General features: G+C 33.5%; 1 pseudogene; it reads right to left on the bottom strand.

The window, feature by feature from the left end:
* Positions 1-13,727: 13,727 nt before the first annotated feature.
* LOC107515196 lies at positions 13,728-14,794 on the bottom strand (annotated as a pseudogene).
* Positions 14,795-15,238: the final 444 nt, after the last annotated feature.

Below are 15,238 nucleotides of genomic sequence, written 5' to 3'. Positions count from 1 at the left end.
AAAGTTAAGAGTTGCAAACACAGGACACCATTCAAAGCTCCTTATATTTGCTCATAAGAATTAAGCTCTGATGGCTACACATATGCAAATGAAAGAGCGCCTTTGCAGTGTAAGGATAGAATTTATTTTAATAGATAACAGGTAGTTATTTAACTAAAAGCCAGAACTATTTTAAATAAATCATGGGCAACCACAGAACAAGTAGATCTTTCATAACTAAGTGAGCAATTGCTTCTCCAAAGATTGTTCATGACAGGAGAGACCACAGTGTGAGTGAAGGCATCAGATCCTCACTAGCTGGAGCAGGCAAATATTTTAAACACTTATCTATTAGCTTTTGTTTCAAAGCTTCTGCTACCCAGCACCTTTGAATTGTAATGTGATTTCACAACTCTCTCCGCATAGAGAGAGAAACTATGAGCTAAAAGATAAACTTTTACATTTTCTAAGAATTGCATTTTTAATACATAGTGACAAAATTGTCAGTCAGAGCTAAAATCCTGGCCTCTTATAAGCCTAGTTATGTGTGCCCTTCTCTGAGTCTACCATTATAAAACTGATCTCATCTTTCTTTATTAACACGGCCAAATCTCTGTGCAGGTTAGGGAAAACTAGGCAATTCTTGATAAATGACATCATTTTCTGAGTGAATTACCTCATGGCAGACTTACCCCAGAGTTATATACATGTTTTGTTTTTGTTTTTGTTTTTTATTTTTATTTTTTCATATTTCAGGAGGAACTTCATCTGTGTTCATTATCTATTATGGTTAAAGTGAGATACAATTATATTGAAAAGTAACACAAATGAGGTATTCCTCCCAATGGCTTTTAAATTTTATCTTAAGATATAATGAATGCATTACAATTAGTGTATTCATAGCCTCTAACATTTAAACTGCTGGTATTTATAATTTAAAGGGATAAATGATTATTCTACTACTCTAAAAATATATTTTCTTATTTAAGAAGTTTTCTACAAACTTAAATACTAAAATTTAAAAAAAAGTCTGTGGAATTTTGATCATCATATTAGTAAATTGATATGAAGGAAATAAATCACATGGTCAGGTATTAAATTATTTATCTATTTAACCCAGTTTTGATCTAAGTTCTACAATCTTTCAATTTTACCAAAGAATATACATTTTGAAAAACTTCATAGGTGCAGAAACATATTATACCATCATAACTTTTAAAAATTCTTAAGAAAAATTATCTCAAATTTGGAAATAAGGTGATTATGGATAGAGACATACCCTTTAGATATCAGATAGTAGTACTGTTTAACAGGCCCAACAAAATATTATTTATTTCTCTCCAAAAATGTATTTTGGCCTGATTTTGTAATTTACTTCAGATGCTCTTTGACTTACATGGGGTTATGTCACAATAAATCCTTCAAAAGTTGAAAATATTGTCAGTCAAAAAATTCATTCAATACATTTAACCTGCTAAACATCATATATTGCTAGCCTGGGAGAAGATAAAATTCAAAATTTGAAGTATGGTTTCTAAAGAATGCTATTGCTTTTAAACCGTTGTAAAATAAAAAGAAAAATTGTAAGTCAAACCATTGTGTCAGGTGCCATTTGAATTAGATTAGAGCTCAATATTATGAAGTTGCATGTTTACCTATATATTTCTTTTTGGCTTATATTTACATTTAAGACAAGATTATATTCTATTACTTTATATGGAATTAACTAATTTTTATTCAAATATGTATATTTTTAATACAGTGAGCTCCAAGTTCCTACTCGAAAGCTCTTGGAAGTAGCTCTATTAATTTTCTAGTCTGTTCACTGATGATTTGAGTAAGTTTTTGACCTGTGAATTAGTTGTTGTCATTGTACTTGTTGAAAATCATGTTTCTAACTTTTTAAATTTCGAGCCAATATATAGAAAACTTTTATAACAGTGTTTCACATGCAGAAATGTTAATAATTAATATTATTCTCTTGGTAGTATAACTTAGGGGTTAATGACATGAATTTAGAGTGAGATATACTGAATTAAAATCTTAGCTTTAGGTCATATTCATTATGTGAATCTGGACAGGTCCCTTAACCTCTCAAAATTCCCATGATTATATATTACACATAGTCATAACAACTACTTTGGTTTGTTGTGTGGACTAAATAACATAAAGCATTTTAAAGTTCTTGGCAAAAGCTGGACACTCACTAAGTGCTCAATGGATACTGACTGCTATTATTCAACTAAAAGAAACTTCTTGGGATGTGGATGTTTTAAGCAATAGCCATGATAGAGTGTGAAGTTCCATAATTGCAAGAGGGTGAGAGATGACAAAGTATCCACTTATACATCTATTACTATAATAACTACAGTAAAATTGCCTGTGTTTTAATGGAGGATTCCCCCATTAATGAAGTAAAATTGGTGAAGAAACATTTCCCGTTCCCTTAATGTATGAATTGCTGAATTGGATTTTCTTAAGTGAAAAATTTCTACTCCTAAATTTTTTTTAAGTGTACTCTAGTTCTGAAAAGATAGGTTGGAAATTGCTCCCAGGCACTAGACATATATTGCAAAGCGCAATATTCAATGAACCCTTCAGAATCTGCTTAATAATGAACCTTTGCATATTGACATGAGGCTAATACAGGTGATCTATTGATTATAGTCTTGCTAAAATATGAACTTTTTCTGCATAACCAAGTGTCCTCAAGTAAGAAATGTGGACTCTGCCTGGACCAGTTAGCAGGTTGTATGAATTTGACCTGTCCTGTTTCCTCCTGGAGTTAGTTAATATTAATATAAAAGAATTGAAGATGCTCACTGAATTTTTCTTTTTTCTTTTTATGTGTTTATTTATTTTTTGCTTGCTTTTCTGTAAAGCAGGTAAAGAAAGAGTGGCCAAGGGCCAGTAACCATGCTCATGATTAACTGCTGATCAACACTTAGAAAGGTAGTGGTAGTCAAACTGGGGGTGGAATTCAAATAAATTGTTTTTGACTCGAGTTAGAAAGATTATAATCAGGAATAACAGCAGGATAAAGAAGGAATGAACAAACTTGGCCTTCATACAGACTACATTGAACATGCTTGAAGAATTTTGAAACCTCAACTAGTTTTAACACTCAGCATGTTCCTAGGCTTCTCCTTTTACTGATAGCTGGTGTGTGCAAAAATTCTCAACTCTAATATTACCCTGAAACAAGAGCAATTAAGAAGGCAGACTACAACCATGCATGTATATATGTGTGGAAGTGAAAGCGCACACTGTGTCAGAACAATGAGATGCAAGAAAAATTTGACTCACCTTTGCAAACTCTGAGGTTAGAGGAAGGGGAACACAAGCCAAGGACTGTGGGGGTGCTCTAGAAGCTGGAAAAGGGAAGGAAAGTGATCCTACGAAGAGCCTAAAGAAAAAGACATAGCCATGTTGACCCCTTGATTTTAGCCAGTGAGACCAACATGAGACTTCTGTCCTATAAAAGTGATAATAAATGTGTGTCCTTTAAAGCCTTAAAAAAAAAAAAAAGAAAGAAAGAAAAAGAAAGAAAGAAAGAAAGTGAATTCTGATATTTTAGAAAAAGTGAACAATAAGCTTTAGTTTATACCATTGTGTTGTAATTTATGCTCTATTACTTTGGAGAACATTTTAAACTATCCAGGCTTAATTCCCTCATCTTTATCATTGGAATGGTACTACCAAAACTTCCAGGTATGCTGTTGGGACCAAACAAGAGCAAAAGTGTTGAGATGATTTAATGAGATAATGGATATGAAAACACAATTCTCAACACTCAATATGTAGCTAATTGATGTTAGTTTCCTTTCATTAATTTGTATCAGTGTTCCCTACTAATTAATCTTAATTAATCCACTTTATTGTTCCCTAATAATTAGCATAGACCTTACTTCAGTCTTGTTGTATATTTGCTTCTTGAAAGAGGTCTCTCAAGATATGTGGCTATTTAAAACATCTAATTCTTTCTTGAGCCACTCTCACGAGGAAGTCTGTAATGCTGTAATGAGTGTCTCTAGGTTGATGGTGTACATGACTTATCTAGAAATGTCTCTAGAAGCATGTTTCTAAAAATCATGTCCTCCAAGAGATATAATTTTTGCTTCTAAGAAAAATTTGTAAGCTGAGTTTTACACAAGAGGTTGGGAATTTAAGTGGAACATAGTCTTTTGAAAAATACCCAATGCAAATTTTCTGGTTCTACATAAGCAAGAAGACAAGTTAGACTGAATCACGTAATGTATTTCTGTCAATAATTCAATAAAAGAATGTCTGGTCAAGTTTCGGCAAGAGTTCTACTTCCACCTTCCAAGTCTTTTTATTCCCTTTAGCTGAATCATGAGTCAGTCCAAAGGTGATTTACTTTAATCGATTCCAAAAGTGTGCATTCTCCCTTATTTCTAGAATATCTTCACTGCCTTAACCTAGATACTTTTGTCTGCTAAATCTAAGATGAGCCCATAATCCTGCAGCTGACATTTTAGTAGTCATCACCTATATGCATGCAATCTCTTTAATTCAGTAGTTCTTTACTTACTTACATGTACTGGCTGGATCTTATAAAATATTCTGATTTACTTTTTACAATTACCCCTTAAGAAGCTAGACATTTCTAAAGTGTAACCAATTGATAATATTGCCAGGAATTAGAGCTAATAAGATCACATTGTGATACATCTGACTTGATAGCCAGCGATGGAGAGAGGAAATTTTGAAAGAGAAATTGGTAGGAATTAATGATAAATTAAATCTGATAAATTATATACTTGGCTTTGGATTTTTTTAAGGCAGATTAACTCACCATATGCCAAACCCACTGGTCCATAAATTATTTTCTTTGTTCCAATATATTTTTATGTCATTTTTATCTTACATATATCATTCATTGTTTGCTTTAAGCTTAACTTTGTATGTAGCCTTCTGGCCTGTCATACAAGTGGTTACTTCACAGTACTGTCATCCTGATCCTCTGCTTAATCTGGTTCAGTTTATCTTCACAGCCTTTGTTGTGCCTAATGATGTCTTTTATATATTTTTTTCTAATAAAAATCTAAATCTCTTTTCTTTCTTAAATGCCTGATTAGCACTGATTTCCCATGGGTAGATGGAAAATAAGGAAATCAAGCACATAAAAATAGACCAGAATCACGAAATGCTTTCTCTTCCAATAAACTGACTAGCCAAAGCAAATGAAACTTGTTTTTATTTTTTCCATATATCTCCTCATCAATGGCTTTTCATAGTACTTTTCATGTCCACTTCAACTTCATATCATAGAAAAAAATATTATTTATAAAGTAAAAAATAGCAAAATGTGTAGGGCTTCCTCAGAATCATGAAAATGGTCCCACTTTGAAGTTTAACTTCAAAGACTAATTATCACACAGGTATACATTTTGTATCTTTTACAGTTTTTCCAAGTTCCTGATCAATTCATCCTGAGGCCAAGTGACTGTATAACTCTGTTAAATGCCTCTTGCTCCATGCTGCTACTACTTCCCTAGGGCCTCAGAACAGTTTACAGAAAGGTGAAGACAGCATTTCCAAACCACTGGTGAATGAGCTGTAAACTCGCCCCACATTATAATTTTACTATTCAAAAGTTTCCATTCTCCCCAATGAAAAAAGCAGTTAATTTTGCAGAGCCTTTTGCTATATACTCACAGAATGATGAGTAGGATCATGGGTTCTGCTAGAATATAAAATATTTAACATGAATTTAAAATATATATATTTCTTTCCCCCTAGTAAATAAAATCAGACCCCTTCTAAGGCATGTTATTTGTGAGCAGAATCTAAGCTGATATTAGTGCCTATGTGCCCTGAGTGACCCCCTCGTACAGAACACAGTGTATACAATCATTTGAGACAGCACTATGAAAGAATCTCTCATTTTGTTTTATGGTTTCAATAGTAAGTCACCCCTTTGACTATATCCCTTTCCTCTAAAATTTTTGCTTTGAATTATCTAGAGAATAATAAAACAAAAATAATTGTTCAATTGATTGGAAATGCCATTTTCATTTTTATGAGTATAATACAATGAACATATACTTTTATTCTATTTTATTTTTATTATTTATTTATTTATTAGATTTTCAAAATTTTATTTTTATTTTTATTATGGTGACATTGGTTTACAAAATCTAGTAAGTTTCAGGAGTACAATTTAACAGCAGGTGCACGAGTGGGACACTCAGGGCACGTAGGCACTAAAATATATATATGTATGTATGTATGTATGTATGTATGTATGCATGTATGTATTGCACTCTGTGTTCACTGCCTGTAGTTAGATTTCTTTCTGTCACCACAATGGAATATTATTGAACCATAAGAATAGATGAAATATGGCCATTTGTGACAATGTGGATGGACTTTGAGATAATCATGCTAAGTGGAATAAGCCAGACAGAAAAAGTTGAAAAACACGTGACATCACTTATATGTGGAATATAAATCTAAAGGTAACAAACACAGAGGATAAATAAACAGAAACTCATGGACAGGTACAATGGACTAGTGGTTACCAGAGGGTGGGGTGGGAAGAGAGGAGGTAGATGGGGAAAAAGGGGTCAAATGCGTGGTGACAAAATGAACATATACTTTTAAATTATATGATTGTGCTTCTTTTTGGTACTAACAATTTTTTTCTTTTTCTTCTCAGTTTGCTATACTTACTTATGACATTTAAAACAAATCTCTTATTTATTGAATGTTACTTTCCTTTAGAAACTTGAACACATCATAATTAGACATATCAATAAATTTTCATTAAGCAAATACACTTACGTAACCTGTCTCATCATCCCAGTCAGATTACTCATTTCCTGTGCAATTTTATTACAGAAAAATTTGGCTAATATACCAGTTAACAAAAATAGAAAAATCTCTGAGCTTGGTTTACAGATATTCAGGCTGCATATTAACACCTAGAAGTGCATATCCTTTGCACTGCTACAGTTCCATTCATGAATGGCCTACAAATACAATAACGAAAACGTAGCCACCAAGTAAAGAGAATTTCAAGTAATACATCTGTTTTTCTACTTTCCATGGAAGGAGATATGTTCTGGGTAAATACGCCTACTCTGATTAATAGTTGTCTAGTGATTCAACAAAAAACAATACTATAAAATAGCTAACAAGGAGATCCAAGGGACTAATATGTGGACAGACTATTTATAATAGATATAGTTTTGAAAAGATAACCGTGCTCCATATAAATATCAGAGGGTGATCACTGTAGCAGAGGGTCTCAATAATCAGTTGGAGAAAATGATTCATCTTGTGAATGTCCATTGTCCCTTATTATTTATTTGCTTGTTTATATTTTTTCCAGATTAATTTATATATAATTAACTCATAAGTTTATATAAGTTTAAGATGTGCAATGCGTTGATTTAATACACTTACATATTACAAAATGATTCCCACCATAGCATTAGCTAACATTTCCATCCCATCACATAATTACCATATGTGTATGTGTGTGTGTGTGTGTGCGTGTGTGTGTGTGTGTGATGAGCAACTTTCAATTATATAATATGGTATTATTAATCATAATCAAACCATCTGGAACTATTTAATAGGGTCCATGGGAAAAATGGGCATGATATACGAAATAGAGTCTTGCATGAGTTCAATGATTTTAATTTCCTGAACTGGACTTGATTTGGTAGACACCACTGCTGAGGGCCTAAACCCCCAAAGACAAAGACCAACACTGAGTCCCTGACTGGTACTGTCTACTAGAGAGATATACAAGCCATCTGATGGGAAGTTGATTATTTCGATTCCTCTATTTATGGAGAAGACGATGATTTCCCCTTGGGAAAATATGAACTTTTGAAAGTGATTTATGTTCTTACCACACAAGACTTCTGCAGCATCAACAATACGCCTCATGGATTGTCATGGAATTCCACACATGATTAAGAAACATAACAAAAGCCTCAGACTTATAGAATTAACTGGCATTTCCTTGCCATAAACAGATCGGTGACTAGGAAGCCAGCTGGAAGTTTGTACCCTGAGATGGTGAAGAACTTTTTTTTCAAAATACAATATAAATCCTAAACCAGCACCTAGTATCTAGTACTGCTCCCCCATAGTTAGACTACCAGGCAGTGTAAATGAGAGCTCTACCTCTCACTATTACATCTGATCCAAGTTAAATATTATTTGCTTCCTGTCCCTGCAACCACGGACTCAATGAGTTTAAAGGTCCTAGTGACTAAGAGAGAATCATGCCACGATGGAATAGTCACAGTTTTAATAAATTGAATTTTGAGAATGAGATTGAGCTTTTGGGGTTCTTCATGCCCCTGAATTAAGAGGCATGGAAAGGAGCCATCTGACATAGTGATTGACCATAATTATCATGGAGAAACTGGATAGGTACTATGCACTGGGTGCAAGAAGGAATATGTGCATATCTGGAGGGATTTATTTGAGTACTTTTGAATACTTTCATATTCAGTAATACATGGGAAAAAGCAATAGAGGACAACTGTGACAATCTCTCCCAAAAGACAAAAACAAAACACCACTTCTGTGGATTTGGATCCTTGGGCTGGCCAGAAAGAGAGAGAAGCCCGCCGTAATTATCAATTAAGCTGTCTATACAAACAAGGACTATAATAGTTATATTTATATTACTTAAATATTTCCTTCTTCCTTATTTTTCTACTACTGTATATGAAGAACACTATAATATTACATGATGGAATGAATAAATATCACCTTGATCTAATACATTAATTGATGGGCTTTGATTGGATTTTTTCATATACTTTTAAGTTGAGTTTTTAGATCTAAAGAAATAAAAGATCAATGCTGCAGAAGAAGAGGTGAACTGTATTGTTAATTTTTCATTTGTGCTTACAAATCCATTCTCCTTTGGTCTTCTTTGTGCCCTGGGAGATTGGCTTCTACTGTCTAGTTATTCTGAACATTTTGTCTTCTGGCTTTCATACCCACAAGAAATCAGAGGATGACATTATTACCTGAGCTCCACCTCTGCAAATTTGTGAACACATTTTTCAGTTCCTATAATTCCTATTCCTATTTCAGCATTTCTATTATACTTATTGTCTTTTGGCTTTCCAATAAGATTTAGGGCTCTTAATAGCTTCCTACTATTATGTAGTCCTGGGTACTAAATACGCTTTCTTGGTATTTTTAACACCCCCAGACCTCTATAAACAGTGCATTTATAAAGATCTAGTCAAGTAAACCCTCTGAGTGTACCATATGTTTTCCTGAAGGGATTCTACGGAAATTCCAACTACTATTGAATTCTATCTGTTCATGTTTTAAGATATTTGCATCTTCTGTTATAGCTGAGATCGGTCTGTTACTTACTTTGTGGTCAATTTTTGTCAAATTTTGCTACTACTGTGCTTTTAGATCACATCTAGATCACTATGCTTCTAAATCTCATTGATTGTTATAACTTTTTATTTTAATACAAAAGTCCTAAGAAGCTGCAAGAAATAAGGCAGAGATACCAGCATAATGATTGTTTTTTCCCCAACTTCTATCACTTTCCTTCACAAATTCCCATTTTTTTCATGATTATCTGCTCTTTCATTTGTTTTATATTTCTTTATTTCTCTATTTCCTTGTATCAAATATATTTATTTTATAGTGCTTTATGGTTTAAATGTGTGTGTGTGTGTGTGTGTTTTAACTTTTATAATGTTCACCTTCAAGTTTTGTGTGTTTTATGATTCTCACTCCTGATAAATTGTTTTTCATCTTGTCATTTGGTATGTAATTTCTATACACAGGTATAAAGTCATATTTACCAGCAGCTTTTTCTTCAGTGCCCCTCTCTTTCACCTGTGAAAGTTTTCTACAACTTGGATAAATTATGTCTTTGCTGGGAACATATCACCAAAAATTTCATGATGATATTTATAAAATATTAAGAAAGAAAAAAAATGATCATAAAGAAAGTCTAGAAGGAAGTAAGGCAAACAAAACATGGAAAAGAGAAAAGGCAACAAGTAGCCTAAGGACAGTTAAGAACCACTAATCTAGAATATAAGCGAATGTGTGAAGTTGGATAGAGAAGACAAGAGATTTTAGGTTTTAGTAAATCTTATCTATTCAAAAGAATATTTCATAATATTATGTTAGAGCAGCAAATACAAGATATAAGCAATAACAGAAATATGCCAGCATGTAAGTAAGATCTGAGGGTTTGAAAACTCATTTATGTTGGTTTCTTCAAACAACATCTCTACTATAACAAATAGCTATTTCCCCACTCTTCTGATAGGCCATTGACATCCAACCAGAGAAAACACAATTATCTATTCTATTATGAATATGAATTCACAAAGAAGAGTGGTATTTATCAATACCTCCATTCTGAAATTTTACTTTTCAAAATAAATTATAATTATTACTGTTATTTTGCATTTATATAGCTGTATTTTATTTATAAGAGCTTTACAATTATGTTTGTGTGTTTGTTTTTATTTGTTTTCTTTTTGCAGCCCTGCGAAGTGTGTCAGTATTATTGGCCTTATTGTGTAGATTAAACATCTGAAACAATTAAGATTTGAAGGGAGTTTCAATTTATTTTTGGCTTTGGAAAAATGGTTTACAGGAAATGAGAGGCCCATTTAAAAGTGAGATGGGTTTACAGAAGATAACGATAAAAGAAAAAAAATATATATATTGCTTCTAGTAAATTAAGATAAGCCCCATTTCACATGAAAAACATTTAAAAAGTATGAAGCTTCTTTTTCCATTAATCAAGAGAATATATTGCACCAATATATTGAAACTGTTTAGACCAAAGGCTTTTTATACTAGGAGACTTGTGCTTAAATTCTAACATATATGTAATTTCTCATTTTTAATATGAATTCAACAAAACTTTGGGCAATAATTTAATGACATATACAAAGTTAGGCAAAATGTGCAACGAACACAAGAGAAATTAGCCATTATTTCTGACAAATCAGTAAGAACCTAAGAAGTCACAATATTAGAAAAATGGTGCTACTGAATAGCTAATTCCCAGAAGAAATGTAAATATCAATACTCTGAATAGTGTTGCAGAAAATAAGAGTTTGGATTGAGTGTTGAACTCTGTGAACTGAACTTAAGAAGGAAGAAGGTGGAGTTGGTAGGTGGTAAATCATCACATATATCACATGCCAAAATTAAAGGGTTTTTTTTTTTTTTTTGATACCTGAGCACATTCTTCATTGCTTACCCAAACTGATATAGTTTGCATGAGAGAAGTAGCACAGACTACTTTGAGGTGACAAGACCTTGTGACACTAGAGAAGGACTGATAGATTTCACTCCAGGTCACCTACCTAAATCTAAATCTGCAAACACATTCTGTACAAACCAAACATATCATGAGGACAGAAAAGAAAACTCCAAATAACCCATGACTATAGCAAAACTAAGAGACACAAAATGCTACAAATTTTAATTCACTTAAAAATAGGTAAATTAAAATCTGAAATTGCTAGAGCCAGGTCTGGAACACTCTCAGGAAAAAGTTGAGACAAAGTACACTGAAAATGGAACATTCTGTGAGGTCTGGAAAGCGGTCCTGGTTCTGATAACCTCATACACACAGGAGAGGATCCAATGGGAGTAGGAGAATAATTCAAACATCTCTGAGACCTTATGAATCAGACCACCATCCACTGAGGCTTAGAAAATGTGAAGGATAGAGGAGGCCCTCATGGAAGGCAGAAATTCTGGGGGAAGAGGAAATGATCTAAAGAAAAAAAAAATATATGTCTACAGGCTTGGCAGAAAGAAGAAATTGAGAAGTATAAATTAAAGGATCTACAAAAAATTGTTCACACATCAATATAAGCCTCTCATTTATGAAAAAAGAAAAAAAAAGATTACAAAGTCCCTCATTCTTTCAATAAAGAAAATAAGTAATTCAATAAATAAGCTTTGCTACATGGCTCCCCCTCCCCCCGAAAAAAAGTATGAATTTTGGCTAAGAAAATAATAAGCCAAGTTATATTTTTACCAATCCCCATAAATGCATCAGATGTTATTAGCCTGAAAAATTTCAAACACATATGAAAACATAAAAAGACAAAATCCATACATAGCCCATGCTAATGAGAAAAAAAGGAAAGAGAACCAAAGTGTTCACTGGTAAAAATACTACCCCTAATTATCAACCACAACACACACACAAATATAGTAAAACAAATTAAATGCCATTGAATAGCCAATTGAAGATTTTAAAGAATATCTAATTTAGAAATTCAAAATCTCAGAATACAAATAAACAATGGAAGGAAAATGTAAAATAAAAGATGATAGAACTAAGAAAAATTGAAGAAAATGACTGCATTATCTGAGACATGGAAGCTGAATTACAAAATCCTAAAGAAATAGATTTGACTGAAAATGTAAGTTGACATTAACAGGATAAATGAAAGCATTTAAAAATTTAAAGAAGTAATTTACAATAGAAGTAATAAGAATCGAAAGTAAAAGAGAGAATAGGTGCACGTCACACATATACAAAGTACCTTGGGAAAAATATCAAATTAATGTATATATTGAGCTATTATTTAAAATTATGACATAAAAATAAATTCTCTGGAAATAGATGGTGGAGAGTGAAGATCTATATGTTAAATGGGTCTATGATTTACCTGAGAAAATGTGCTGGTCGACTACAAAACACATCTTGGTAGAAATAATAGACTTTACGGATATTTTAAAAATGTTTATTTAGCCCCCCGCGCGCGCACACACACACACACACACACACACACGCCCCAAGCTACATGAGCAAGAGAAAATGAGATAAAAGTAGATTTTGTAAAAGCATCACAGAAAGCAAGAAAACAGGAGAAAAGCATTTCCAAGAAACTCAAAGAAATATCTGAGCCAAAATATTCATGAATCTAAAATGAGACAACCAGCATCATAACTTCCTTCTCCCAGTCATTACCCTTGCTAGTGTTAACTACTATCCTGATTTCTATCTTCAGAGATTACTTTTGCTTTTTTTTTGAGTTTTATGTATATAGTATGCAATATGTCACTTTTAGCTTCTTTTGCTCAGCACCATGCTTATGCAATTCATTTATGGTTATGACAGCAATAATTTTTTTCATTTTCTTTGCTGTATAGTAACACTTAAATAATTAAACAATGATTTATGTATTCTATCGTTTATGAATATTTAGGTAGTTCCAAGTGTGGAGTATTGTGAATAGTGTTATGTTTCTTGTACACGTAATTTGATGTATATGTGTACTCATGTCTGCTGGGATACACATATTGTGAAATGGCTCAGTCACAGAAGATCCTACCTAATAGTTTTCCCCAGAACTTTGAACAACATGCACATTTGCTAAGAGCGCATGAGAGTTCTTCTTGCTCCATCTTGGTATTTTTGTCTTTTCATTTTGGCCATTTGGACAGTTTTTCCAATGATACCTCATACAAGTTTCCCTTCCATCTATCTCCCTGATGGCTAACGAGACTGAATGCCTTTTCATACATGTACTTATTTTTATTTTATTTTTTTGAGGGTGTTGGCAACTTTTCCTCATTTTTAATTTGTCTGTCTGCTTTTTTGTTAATAGTAGTTATTTATGTGTTGTATGCACAAAATATTGAAAATATAGCACTAATATATTTAATTTCTCCTTTTCTTTAAGTGTAATTTCTATTTTATTTTTTCCAGAAAATAGTTCCTCAAAGTTAGCTCCTTATATGGGCTTTGGTGGAGGTCATGAGGGAGCATCTGAAGGTCTAAATTCGGTGGAGCTGTTTGGTCCTTCTGGGACTCACAAGAGAGATTCCTGACTACCTTGCTGTGAATGGTACAACTCACATGGTAACGTAGTTTCACATGCAGCTTGGCAAGCACATATGCATGGAAGACACTTGCTTCAGCAATGTCCCTCAAGGCTGTGAACTCTACTTAAGAGAGGAGAATAGGCATCTGAAAAATGCAAAGGGAAGGGCTTGCAGAAATGGCCAACTCAGCCAGTTGAAGTCCATTCCTAACTGCCCTCTCTGCCCTTTCCAGGACTTTCCAGCTAGCATGTTTTCTCATAGCTACCTCTCCCACCTCAAGGACTCTCTAGCTTCCATCTGTTGATTCATGGCTTGCCAACCACCAAATGTCCTTCCTTATCTCTGCAGCTGTGTAGAAATAATAAGACTGTATAAAACTGCCCATTATGTTACAACTGGAGCTCAGCCTTTAGATAGGAATCTGCTGAGAAGGTGCCAGCATTAATAAGTGCTGCTTCCTGATTATAGCCTCAGTGTTCTGTCTCTCTGTTTGAGAATCCTATAACAGTGCTGATAACGCCAAGGTCACAAGACAAACTACCTGTGTTATCAGTGGTCTAGAAATTCCTTTCCCCTTACAATCCCCCACCCGAAAGCTCCCCTTCCCATCCTGAGATATAAGGCACATGTGAAACCTCAGACAAAGGAATTACACACCCCTTGCATGGACACTGCAGAGGTATATAAACTGTAATAAATCTAACCAAAGTGAGCTGGTGCATGGTGTTGTTAACCCCACGCACTCTGCTGGCCAGTAAATTCTCCCTCTAACGAAGTTGTCTGAGCATCCAATTTCCTTCGTTGGGTTTCACTTTCTGCAACATACTATGTTCCCGCAACATACTATATTCCCAGTGAAAAAATTTGTAATGGCTTTGTCCTTGGGCACACATCAGGTGCAGTTGGTGCAGCGAATAGGCTGCACATGGCTGAGGCCTTTTTTGGCAAGACCATTGTTCATTCCTTTTTTGGTCATCTTGAAAGTGAGGAGCTGAAAGCAGATATATTTACTTTCAATATACATACAAATATATGTAGTTAAATAATGTGTAGCTTGCCAGTTTATAGTTTCGTTTTTTACAATCTTAATTATATTTTTGTAACGATCTTCTGTTCTTAATTTTAATAAAGTAATGTCTCCTCTTTTTTCCCCCTCATGGTTAGTGTACTTAAAAAAAAATTAACCTGTATGCATAAAGATATTCTTCTGTTTACATCTGAGAGTTTTGTTATTCTGCCTTTCATTCACATGTAGATAATCAGTCCATCTGGAAAGGATTTTTGTATATGGTGTAAGGTAGGGATTATTTTCTCTCTTAGAGCACTACTTTCTAAATTTAAAATATTTATCCACTTAACTGCCCTGGAACCTTGTCACAAATCAAGTAACTGTACTTGTGTGTATCTGTTTCTAGACTCT

The sequence above is a fragment of the Rousettus aegyptiacus genome, unplaced genomic scaffold (assembly GCF_014176215.1).
Source record: "Rousettus aegyptiacus isolate mRouAeg1 unplaced genomic scaffold, mRouAeg1.p scaffold_m13_p_2, whole genome shotgun sequence".
Classification (NCBI taxonomy): domain Eukaryota; kingdom Metazoa; phylum Chordata; class Mammalia; order Chiroptera; family Pteropodidae; genus Rousettus; species Rousettus aegyptiacus.
Note: the sequence above shows the minus strand (reverse complement) of the source record. Positions and strands in the feature narration are given on the sequence as shown.